This window comes from Hibiscus syriacus, unplaced genomic scaffold, assembly GCF_006381635.1.
Source record: "Hibiscus syriacus cultivar Baekdansim isolate YM2019G1 unplaced genomic scaffold, ASM638163v2 tig00015498_pilon, whole genome shotgun sequence".
NCBI lineage: Eukaryota > Viridiplantae > Streptophyta > Magnoliopsida > Malvales > Malvaceae > Hibiscus > Hibiscus syriacus.
In genome coordinates, this window is record NW_024062367.1 from 477,827 (window position 1) to 488,896 (window position 11,070).

General features: G+C 35.3%; 2 pseudogenes; one reads left to right on the forward strand and one right to left on the reverse strand.

Moving 5' to 3' along the window:
* Window positions 1–995: 995 nt before the first annotated feature.
* On the reverse strand, window positions 996–2,309 carry LOC120207929 (annotated as a pseudogene).
* A 2,717-nt stretch (window positions 2,310–5,026) lies between these two features.
* LOC120207952 lies at window positions 5,027–6,361 on the forward strand (annotated as a pseudogene).
* Window positions 6,362–11,070: the final 4,709 nt, after the last annotated feature.

The window sequence follows — 11,070 nt, forward strand, 5'->3', positions numbered from 1 at the left end:
AATTGAATAAAATGTCTCTTTTGCTCGATGTAGCAAGTACCGCTCTTAATGCTGAAAGTGGTATGTTAAGGCTGCCTTTGGATGTCGACGTATCAAAAAATGGTTGTCCCATGTTTTCATATGTAATGGGGTAAGGAGAGGGAAGATAGTAGGCTGTCCACAACACTAGGTTGAGAGCAGCTTCCGTAGGAGATCTCTAAATTATGAAACCCTCGAGGGGTTCTATCTCAGTAGTCAAAGCCATCTGTGAAACTTAGGGATAATTTACGTAGCCTAATGGTCCATATCACAGATCGTGAAATAAATATATTAAATACATAATGATTTATGTATAATCATTATAGTTTTATATCTATTTTCATAAATAATCTATGTGGTCTAGCATTTATCTAATGGAATAAAATAATAAAACTTAACAAGAAATACATGATAGCGGCAATCACATTGAAATATATATTGAAACTCGTTTGTGATTGTTAAGCTTTATTAATTTTATTCATTCAAATTAAACATTCAACTAAAATTCTGATACAGCTTTAATTATAAGTGTGTGATTTATCTAATTAGCTTACGCGTACGACATGTTTAATTAAATTTGCACTGTTGAGGGATCACAACTCTGCGATTAGGATTCCCTGTTAACCTCCAATGAAACGTTTACAACATACTATCTTAATGTTAATCATATAATAATATTCAGTCACATACACAAGGTTTTCTATAGATCAAAATGCATGTGCTTTATTTTGCATCCTCTTGATGTAATGCTAATTTACATAAACCTTTTGTTTCTCACAATGCTTATATGTTAAGGTTGTAGAATTTTTTTTTACAACTGCGTTGGTACTTGTATTTATCTCAAGGCTTAATAAAAAATTAAATGTCTAAATTATATTTTAAAATGACTTTAGGTATTTAAAAAATCTTTTATTAAAAATAAATGTATAATATTTTCTCCGTTATATTTTTAAGTTTTTTATTTTTTTATTTTTAATAATAAAAATATTTTTAAAAAAAAAAAAGAAAGAAAGAGAAGTTCAAAAAAAAAAAATTAAATCCCCCGTCGTCTCTCTTCCTTCCGTCCCTAATCTCCGACAACGTAGAAGGGTCACCACCAGTTAAGTTTTATTTGGAGCAAGTTGAGAAACTTAAAGGTGATAGCCTGTGTAACGTACGACCAATGTTTAAAAAGACTCGCCCGAGGCGCACCTTCATGCTAAATCGAGGCGAGGCGAGGCGAGACGAGGGTGAAGTGCTCATTTTGGTCTGGGTGAGGCGATTTTGATCAGGTGCTGAGGCGAAGAAAGGTGCCGCCTTTCAAAAATTTTGTTCTTTTTGCTGAAGTTGGAGAAGTTGCCAGCACGGTATCTTGAATTAGGTTGGGTGACGACCAACAACGATTTCTTCCCATTCTTGCTTCTTGTCTCCCATGGCTTTTCCATACCAAAAACCCTCCATAACCATCTCTTCCGGCACTCTGACTCCAAGTTTCTTCCCCAGTATTGGCCATATCTCCTTCCACCTAAAACTCGAACCATTTATCGCAGTAAACGCCTCGCCATCGGAACACACTCCTCCGTCTTCGCATGCGGTGGCTGCCCAAATTTGTCGCTCGGCGACGAGTCTCGCGTCGGAGCCGTCGATGTAACTCTCTTCCCAGCACTCGGTTGACCCTCCAAACACGAAAGGGAGGTTCAAGTGTTTGCAAATAGCACCGTAAACACATAAACTACCTATGAAATTGAACAACGTCCTATTGGAACCACCCATCAACAAGCCGGGTCTATGCACGGTCCAAGCCACCTTACCACCCAATCTCTCATGGAGCAAATCTTCGAGGACATAGTAAAAGCTGGAGCTCCCACTCGGCCTCGGCCATTCTTCGTCGAACAAATGAATCTTTTCGCATTCGAAGGCACATAACATAATGACTCATCCCTGTTTGAAGTGCGAAATGCTTCAATCCCTTCGCTATGGGGAGCACGGCATTCAAGGCATTAGACATCATCTCCTTGTTCTGCTCACAACACTCTGGTGTATCCAGAGGAAACTGGCTAGCTAGCCCAAGTGACCCAAAAAACGTGCGTCGCATCGTGCGACATCGATAGCTTCTGCTCGGTTTCGAATGGATCCAAAAGGTCGCATGATATGAAATGGTAGCTGGTTCTGTTGATCGGTATGATCTCGGGATTTCGTGCTACCCCATAGACCTTCCACTTGGGTTTCGAGATAAGCCTCTTGGCCAACTCTCTTCCGACAAGACCAGTAACCCCAAAGACAATGGCAACGTTGTTACTGTTGTTTGCCATTGGTTTTCTTTAACCTGGAAGCTTTGAATTTGTCTTCCAACTTTGAACCATCTTTATGAAAGATATGATGCTTGTATCTTATTTCTGTCAAGACTTTAATTAGGTCCAGGAACTGTTGAATGAGTTCAAACAAAACCCCTACATAGGCTGGCAAGTGTAGATGCAATGAATAAAATTGGGTGGAGGAAAATGACGCTTCAAGAACACAACTTCTCTGCTTTTCAAGAACACAGATCGCCACTCTTTAATGACATCAATTAGAGAACTCATTTTCCTTTGGTTTAATTATGAAATAACTGCTCAATTCTCAAACTATATTTTTGTAGATTAGATACCTCAGAAATTTTATTTTATTTTTCTTAAAAAATTATGTTCATTTCTTTTGACCAGTAATTTCAATTCAATTGTATTTGTATTTATGAACAAATTCATTTATAAATATTTTTAAGGCTTTTTAATAAGCCTCTTTGTTCAAATTCAATATTGTCCGAGTGATTAATGCCAATGGACTCCTAAACTTTAATGGTGAAAATGCTGAGATCACTAATCAAATGTAAAGTTTGATTGTACGAGTAGGACATGTGATTGCAGTACGAAATTCTAAGCCATTAATGGAAATTGGGGTTTTTATACAACAATTATGTATAATTTAATATTTTAAAAGTGAAATCAGATTTGGTATTAAATAAATGAGTTTATTAGAGCAACTGAAGACGTATACAAGCTTGCTGATGGTAAAGTATAAATATAATACTAAACTGTGTCACTGTTGTTATTGACGGTTCATTAGGAAACTGTATTTTTTTAAGAAGAAGAAAATGGTCATAAATTATTATTTCATATGTTTCAATACAACCCTACAACCGGCTGGAATGATAGGGTTCTATCTCAAGACTTTCAAATGAAGAAATTGTTATAAGCCTCTCAATTTGTTGTTGGAAATGACATAAAGAAATTAACTGGGATCACGTCGATAATTGTGTGATGGGATGGATAGAATAAGTGCGCGTGCTCAAACGGTAATTCGATCACTGATCGAATCAAATTTTATTAATTGAATTTTCTAACCATTAATCAAATGATATTTTTTAAAATATTAATCGAACTGAATAAAGTTCGATTATTTCTAAAATTAATCAAATTAACAAAAAAAAATTAATAATTTTTTAATTAGATTAATTTGAATATAATAGAAATTATTTTTATTTGGGTTAAAATTGAATTAGGTATTGATAATTCAATGATTCTACTATGGTTAAAAAATAATTAGATCTTAATTCTTAACGGATTAAACTTAAAATATGTATTTAATAAATATTTAATATCTAATAATTTTGGTTAATTCAACTAAATCGATTAATTATCCGATTTGAACTGAATTAATCATTAACTGAATATTGAAAAAATATAATCGTTTCTCCCGATCGAACTAATTTAGTGGTCGATCGAACTAATTTGGTGACCGATCGAATTAACTGAACTAATTTGATTCGGTCGGTTAATTCGATTAAAACAATATGAACCCCCTAAGTGGACGCAGTCGTCTCCTTTACAAGGTAATATCTATTTAGAATTTTATCAACTTGTTGACAACGCACACGTATCCTCAAATGTAATTGCTCAAATTAGGATCTAAAAGAATAAATTTTCTTTTATCATTGAAACCACTTGATCGGTTCATATCATAATTAATTAGCTTGTTAATAATTAATCTCCTTTGTTTTAAGGTTACTATACCTTTTGACGGAGAATGTTTAAGGGACAATAATGTAATTTAAGGTTAAGATTAAAGAATGACCAAAACATAAATTGTAGTCGAAAATGTTATAAAAAACATAATATTTTTTATTAGGAGTAACCTAAGATGTTAGCTCTTTTTTATTATTTTTTGATTGCACACATTCTTTGTAACATTTTCGATTCAACCGAAAATGTTAAAAAAATTGATATTTTATATTGCGTTTAATCAAAAATTATTATTTTATAATATTTTGATTAGTCTATTCCCTATGGTTCCATAATCTTAAATTATGTTGTCGTACACATAATTGCACCAAAAAGGAGTTAGATACTAAATTGCACACCAAATTGCACCCAAGAAATCTAGAGACAAATTTTAACAATAGTTTAAAATTAGTTTAAGAGTATATTTGATATTTAACAATAGTTTAAGGGTAAAATTAATATTTATCTTTTTATTAATGCCATCACTTTATTAATTTAACAGAGATAACGGTAGAAAATCATTTTATTACAAATTTATAATGTTAGTATTATAAATTGATAATGTTAATTACCAATATTATTTTCGAAAATTTAGTAAAAAAATAAAAATTTACTTAAAAATCATTCATCATTTGATGTTATAATTATTTGAATATAAAATCTTTTAGAAAAACAACCTTTTCTTTTTAGTGTGATTAAATGGATTCATCATTTATGTATCTGATTAGCTATCGCTAATTTTTCACGTGATACACATTTTAGTTCAATCGTACCTGATGGGGTCTAATTCAATGCCCATTATGTCTTGTCTCCTACCACCCATTATTTTAATCGGACGGTCATAAACTCACCAGCTAGCTACATTCAATTATTTTAATCGGACGGTCATAAATCTCGCACTACCAGATCAACTCTATATATACAAGCCATACACAATTAGTAAGTCACTCGGTAAAGCCGACCAGAGGTCTGGAAAGTTTCAAAAAGAGACGATGGAATCCATGGCAGCAGTAAAACCGGTGATCAAAGTGGCTGCCTTTGTGGGTCTTTGAGGAAAGGCTCTTACAACAGAGCCTTAATTCGTTACGGTAATGTCCATGCAAACTGACGTCTAAAGGAATGTTCTTGTTTTTGTTTCTGGGAAATATTGATTTGGGTCCTGTTTTGTTTCAGCTATGGAGATAACTAAGCAGGAAATTGATGGGATTGAGATTGATTTCGTTGAGATCTCATCACTTCCTATGCTCAACCTGATCTCGAGGTTGATGGCAAGTATCCGCCGGTTGTTGAGGCTTTCAGGCAGAGGATTTTGGCCGCTGATAGCTTCCTCTTTGCTTCCCCAGAGTACAACTACTCTGTTACTGGTATTACCTCAAAGCATTCTCCTTGCATTGTATTTTATTTCTTGGCTACATGGTTTTTTGGGAGCTCGTTTCTTTATTATTTTTCTGTAACTTATACCACGCTATACACTGTAATCAGTCACGTCTCCACTTTTCTATGCACTTTTTGTAAATCAAAACAATTCGACATTTCATCTAAGTTCAAGTTTCCGTTTAAAGAGAAAAAAAGTCTTAATTTCGACCACGTGGAAGGAATTGTGAGGTTGGGGTGATTGTTGGTATATGAATTTGATGAGTAACAGTTTAAAACTCTTTAGCTGAAGATGTAAGTAAAGAGTGAATGTTTTAGTATTTCTTTGCATTTGCACAAGTATTTAACAGTATAATTATGATGCATCTTAAGAAGAGAAACTCAAAGCATTAATATTCAAATGGTAGAATAGACAGCCTAGATTTGGATTCGTTTCTTTCAAATTCTTTCGTGTGAAGAATTTTGATTAAACATAAGCCTTTTGAGGTCTCCATGTAGTTCAAAACCATTTCGCACTGCAAGTTGAAAGAATGCTACTTGAATGAGTTGGGTACTTTCTCATGTGTAAGGTCTACAATGTAAAGGTCGAGTTTTGAATACCGTGAACAGTTTAGTCGGATCTCTTGATCGCCATTAACTATATTATTTTCTGCACTTTACCAGCACTCCTGAAGAATGCAATGGACTGGGCTTCTCGACCACCAAAGTTGGGCTGATAAAGCTGCTGCCATCGTAACTGTTGCTGGAAGTTTAGGTGGTGCGCGGGCACAGTATCATTATCGCCAAATTGGGGTTCGTCTTGATCTTCATTTTATCAACAAAGAGTTTTTCTTGAATGCATCAGTCTCCTAAGTTTGATAGTGATGGCAACCTTATTGACCCATCATTCCAAAAGAGAAAATCAGTTCTTCTTGCCCTGCAAGCATTTACTCTGACTACGAGGTAAGTGCTGAGTAAGCTAGTCATTTGGGCTTTTGTGTTTGTTTTATTGTTATATATGAATCTATGATGGATAAGAATTTGCTGCTGGAATACGTAAGTAGGTGAAATTCAAACCTTGTTATTCCTGTTCATTTTATGTTAATAATACATTTACTAGGACCAGAAAATAAGATCCAGTAATAGTAATAGTAATGTATTATTGGACGATTCACTGCCTTTCAAACGGTTGATGATTATATGAAGTCATACAATTTTTCAGTTGTGATGTCGGTTATTTTTAAGCAGTTTTAAGGAAAAAATTGTCCTATTGTACCAAGTTCGCAGTGACCGTTGTTTATCTAATTTCTTGCTTCATGTTCATATCTTGAATATCATGTCTGAGAGATACTTAGGCATGGTATGAGGGCACAATCCATTGGAAAGAATTTAGAAAAAGGATAAGCACACCCATGTCATGCACATATCTCTATCCAACGCCACGAGTGTGAGTAACATAGATGTGTAGGATGGTATTGTGCTTGCAGTTGTATTTGCCACCCGTATTCAAACCGCAAACTTAGCCAACACTCATTAAAACCATCAACTTCTCGGTTAAAAGATGTTGTTCTTCTTTATACTATACTATGTCCTCATATGCTTAATTTTATTTGTTGTAAATATTTATTTCACATATTTCTATTTATTTATTTCCATTTTCTTTATTTAAATATTATCCAAATACTTTTAAGAGCACGTATGCGTAGAATGGGCGTGGAAAGTACCACTTGATCGAAGTGGTACGATCCGATACGGCATTTTAACGAGATAGGAACTTGCAACAAGTTAAATATATTTTACTAATTAATTTGTGCAAATGATGCAATGTGTGTTATTTTAAATAGTAATTTATTTTATTTTATGTAAATGTAAATTTCAAAATTTGCATTTTGTATTCAATTCACGTTTTTAGTTAATCAATTTATTTTTATGTAAACATCGTTTTATGGTTATATTCGGTTCATATTGTTTTAATCAAAGATAGAATATTCTTTAACAATGAAAATAGTTGAAATAGTTTTCCCGACGGAGGATTGCTAATTTCAAGATTTTTTATCGAGTTAAAGGATTTTCTTTAAATAGTTAATTCGAAGCAAATTAATAAATGTTCGATAAAAGGATCACATCTTAATTTTATATTCGATTTGTAATTTCTACCATTACGACAATGTGTAAGCGACACGGTACCAGTTTTTGGGCGTTGTGGAGTGTTAATCCTTCCCTACACGTAACCGATTCCCGAATCCATTTAATCGAATCTTTGGTGACGCATACCAAATTTTGTCTTATAAAATGATTTTTTTAAAATTGTTTTAAAAGACGTTTTTAGGTATTCGACCTACCTAACCTAAAGGTCGATGGCGACTCTTTTCAATTTTATTCAAATCAATTCAAAATCACCCAATCTTTCCAAATTAAAGTCATAATTGTTTTTAAAAATAATATTTAATTGTTTCACCTAAAAAATGGTTATGACAGCTTGGCGACTCCGCTGGGGAATTTTTTTTAGAGAGTCAGGCTGTATGTCGTTTACATATTGTCATCTTGGTGGAAATTATGATTTCTAGTTTTAGTTAATTTATGATCCGTTTATTGAAATTTTTAATGGCTTCGTTTTTTTGTCGTACTAACATTTTATTTTTGGCTTTCAGCTTTGTCAGGATTTTATCATTTTTCCTTGTTTTGTTTTCCTTTTGGGTCGAAGGTAGGTATGTTCCTCCTCACACACATCACTAGCATTGGCATAACATAAGCTCTAGACACGAGCTTCGATCCAAATTAGTTGGGGTGAATGCTTTACTCTCGTAAGAATTTATTCTTCGTATGAGTTTTTAGCAAATAACCCAAGGGATACATACCTTATACCTTCGTAGGGATTTATTCCTCGTACGGGTATAAGACAGTGAATCCCCTCGAATTGAACTCGTTCCGTTTGAAACCTGTAATGGGTGAGGATCGAGGGTCTGGCAGCCCAAGGGGGCACCGACATCAAGGACAATTCGAGTCCCATTTTCCCGTTAGAGCCGAAACCATGCATATAGTGAACCGTAAAACGATCACCCTAGGTATAGTTATATCGAACCTCTGTCCGTCAGTAGGTACCCAAACTAAGTGTACACAAAGGAGGAGCATTTCTGAACCTTTCCTTTTTGCTTTAAATTAGGTTAAATAAAAGCATGCGAACTAGATACCATGCGGTTAGGATTAATTTCTTGAAAATTTATTGTGGGTAGAAAGCATGTCCGGGTAGGATTGCTATTTATTGAAAGCATGTTCGAGTAGATATCATGACGGGTAGGTGTTATATTCATCTCTGAATTACATTTTTTATTTGTATCAATTATTTTACATGTACTAACTTGTTTTTCTCTTTTGTTTGTGTATACCAACTTATTTCTTCTCTTTTGTTTGTGTCATTTAATCATTTGCATTGCATTGCATTGCATCATCATAATGCAAAAGTGTTGATCCGTAAGGGGATATTCGAGAGAAAATTTTCACAAGAAGAGATAAAAGTTTTCAATCAAGCGATCGCATACACAGACATGCATTGAGGGCTAAAAAGAAGTCCAGAGTACAAGAATGAGATTTTCTCGAAGATCGTGCATCATTCGAGACTGATATGATAATCTACTGATCTAAGGAGTAATCCAGCAGTAGATTCTCATCCACAATTATTCCATCGTTAACCATCAGGGAGTGAAGCACAAACTTCAGCATAGCCGAGGTATTAATGGAGTTAGTTTACAGAGCATTGAGGGTCATTGGTTCCAAGTACAAAGATCCGAGACGAAGCAGTGAGCTCGAAGATCGTGCATCATTCAATACTGAGATGATGATCCACTGATTCAAGGAGTAATTTAGCAGTGGAGTCTTATCTACAATCATTTCATCGCTAGTTATCAAAGAGCGACACACCGACCTCATTACCACCGAGGCATTAACGGAGTCAGATTACAGAAACGCTTGAGGGGCATCGTTTTTGAGGACGAAGATCCGATATGAAGCAGTGATCCATTCCAAGCTCACCATCTAAGCGAAGACATGTCTGTAAAGTGGACTGTCTTGTAATGTGAAATTTTTTATCTCTGGTGGGAATTGTTCTACGGTATTTATCGTTGGGATCAATATTTTTGCATCCGCATTTGTATCATTGCATTTTATTCAACATTCATTTAAGCATTGTTACGTGCATTAATCATACCTTGTGGGAAACTTTGAGGAAGCGCTTCTAACTGTACAACTGCATTCACACAGTATTGAAAATGGATGCAAAATTTGAGGAATTGAAGAAAGAGCTGAACGAGAGTTTGCAAAAGTTGCAAGCAGAGTGGGAGGTTAAAATGGAGCAGATGCAAAAGACCACCGTGGATCGTATCTTGCAAAACCAAAAAGACCTAGTTGACCAAATGGTAGCAAAGATGGCTGAGCTCAACCAAGAAAAAGGCAAAGAAAAGATTTCATTGACCCGTGAAACAGTTAAATGTGTGAAAGCACAGGCTAGTTCGCAACCAATTATCTCGCCCAACAGGATTCCTAGTCACCTAGCGACGAGAAGAGCCAAGAACGAGATCCCAGATAATTTGAAACAGTGGTGCAGAGAGACATTCCATGGAATGAGAGGACAAAACTCTCACAACGGGATGGATGCAACAGAACTAGTACTAGTTCCTAACCTGGTGCTTCCGCCCAAATTCAAGATGCCCGAGTTTGAAAAGTATAGTGGAACCAGTTGCCTTAATTCACATCTCACGATGTTTATCCAAAGGATGACTGGATACACCAACAATGATCTGATGTTGATCCACTGTTTCCAAGATAGTTTGATTGGACCCGCTTCTAGGGGGTATGATCAACTGAGTCATACTCAAGTCCGCTCCTGGAGGGATTTGGCTAGTGCTTTTCTAGGCCAATACAAGCACATGATTGATATGGCCCCCGATCGAACAATGCTTCAGAATATGAAGATGAAGAATTATGAGAGTTTCCGACAATATGCTCAACGATGGAGGGATGTCGCATCTCAAGTGCATCCACCAATGACTGAAAGAGAGTTCATCATTCTATTCATCGATACATTGAAGTCTCCATATATCGACTACATGATAGGGGTTGCCACTAAGAGTTTTTCTGACATTGTCATGTGTGGAGAAATGATCGAAAGAGCAGTCAAGAATGGCCAGATAGGAGGCACTAGTCATTCCGACAATGAGGAAAGAGATGATATTAACATTGAAGGATCTTATCTAGCTAATCTGGGGACCAAACCTCATAAGGCATTCTGTCGCATCAATCCAATCCTAATGACATATGAAGAATTGCTCCCAATGCTAGTTGAGAGGAACCTTGTGACTCCAGTTCAATCCAAACCAAGAGAGACCCCATATCCTGAAGGCCATGATATTAACGCCATATGCAGCTATCATGTTGGGAGCTCGGGGCATACCACTGACAACTGCAAGACACTAAAGCACAAAATCATAATATGTTTTATTCAGGGTATCCTAATACTAAGCCAGAGAAGTCATTGCATCAACCACTTGCATCCATAGAGATGTTTTGTTTGAACTCGTTTTTGTTCTTTCTTCAATATTTGCTTAAATATTTTTAATCTTTGATGACTGAAATGATGTACCTTCTAAGGTTAAATAATTGAACAAATTTTAATCTTTAGTTCTTGAAT